This window comes from Propithecus coquereli, unplaced genomic scaffold (genome assembly GCF_000956105.1).
Source record: "Propithecus coquereli isolate 6110/MARCELLA unplaced genomic scaffold, Pcoq_1.0 Scaffold48, whole genome shotgun sequence".
Lineage (NCBI taxonomy): Eukaryota > Metazoa > Chordata > Mammalia > Primates > Indriidae > Propithecus > Propithecus coquereli.
Window position 1 is genome coordinate 8,914,625 of NW_012150618.1, and position 1,937 is coordinate 8,916,561.

Here is a 1,937-nt window from a genome sequence, read left to right on the forward strand (position 1 = left end):
AAAATTTACGATATCTCTAGAAGTATTTAAAAAACAACACTATATTTGAATTATTTATAATTCTAAACCTATAGTAGTAGAGGTAATTGAAATTGTGGTTGGAAATTTGGATTTTTGAGTCAGAATTCATATACCCATTCTGCCACTTACAAACTTTGTGAGCTTGGAAAAGATACACAATCTTAATATAGAGTCATGCTGACTAAGGATAACAGTGATAACCAGTGACCAAGAAGTTACCTTTCACTGAGTATGCATTTATTTTTGAAGAGCTAGAAATACTCTTTAAAGAGCTACCTTTCTTCCACCATTCAATCAAAAATCAACATGAAATAGAGTAAGGGAATTGACAAGTAATTGCCTTAAACATACGTCTTAATTTTTCTTCTTTTGCTTAGAGGAAGAAGGGGATCCCCCCAAAACTTGAGGATTGAAGAAGATTGAAATTGCTCACAGCAATTTGCATGCCCCGAGTCCAGCTGCATACTTACAGCTAGGAAGGCGTACTTTTAAGGATAGTATGATAAGACACATGGTGGTGGAGTGCATCCTGGGCCAGTAGTTTTCCGAGAAGTAAAGACTGTAACTCAGGCAATGGATGGAGAAATCTGGGGAATCGTACTGTCCCGACCCGCGGGGTAGTCAACGGGGACCCTGGAGGAGGGAGTGGGAATTGGGAGAGGCAGGAGACACAAGAAATGGAGACAAGACAGGAGTCTGATCAAGTCTTGTTTATTGGCAGGAAGGCAGAGGCTTAAGTAAGGCAGAAAGAGTAACAATAAAGGGGCGGTGCTTTCCGAGGCTCTGGCTTTCCGGCCAGAGGGTTTCTATATAAGGAAACCCTCAGGGGCTTTCAAGGGCTACATAGTTATAATGGGTAAATAGAAACTTACAAGCTCTTCCGCAGGCTTTTGCAAATGCGTGGGCTTGGTAAGCAGCTGCCGGGCCTCATGGCTCCGGACACGTACAACTTCGGAGGCGTAGTCTTCGACTCAACACACCAGCTCATTACGAACAGCTGGCCACAGGATATCTCTTTTGTATCTGTGCCTGACAGGTCTTAGAATACTAGCTCATTGAAAATGAACCTCTCAATGGAGTTGCTTTTGCTACTGTCCTAGGGCTCTCTGATTTTCTTTAGGGGATTAGCAATACTATTTTACGTGACTTATGGATACTGTTTGAATAGAAATCAGCATAATGCCCCTCCCTGGGTTTACTTGTTTCTATGATGGGGAATTACCGATATTGACTCTTATTGTTTCTCTTTATATAATATGTCAACCTCAAAGCTCCCAGATGTCTGGTCCATTTCACACTTCTTCCAAATGTCTTAATCTTCACACCAAAATGTACTGAGTTTTGTTTTGTTTCTAATTTCTTTCATCTTTGAATCACGCCTTGCTGGTTCCCTTTGTAAAAGCTCAAGGTGAGCCCTGATTAATGTTGTAAAAGCACAAAGTGACTACGGATGAACATATTCAAGCTTATGCAATGCATAGATCTCTCACTATAAAGATAAGAAGAAAAGAAAATCTTTGGAAAGGGGTATGAGGTGTATGAAGGTTGATTACCAGGACTTTCTGGACTGTGAATGTTCTCTATCATGATAGCAGGAATATGGATGGGGCTCTGCTAGTTTATTTTCAGGAACTCAATTATGCTTTGATTAATGGAACTTCTTTCTAAAGTTTGGCAAAACATTAATTAATATTGCTGGTTTACAAGGAGGTAAGAACTTTTGGTCTCCTGGTGTACTTTTTCTCCTCCTCCGCCTTCTCAATGAATCTTTCAATGGGAAGTTCAGGGAGTTATTTAGTCATCATCTAATCTCAAAATCTCCTTCATAATTTTATTATAATGGATGGTGACAAAGTAAATAATCTCTGTTGGCTAAATTTACTTTACTGAAATTAGCGTGAATGTGTAAACAAGTG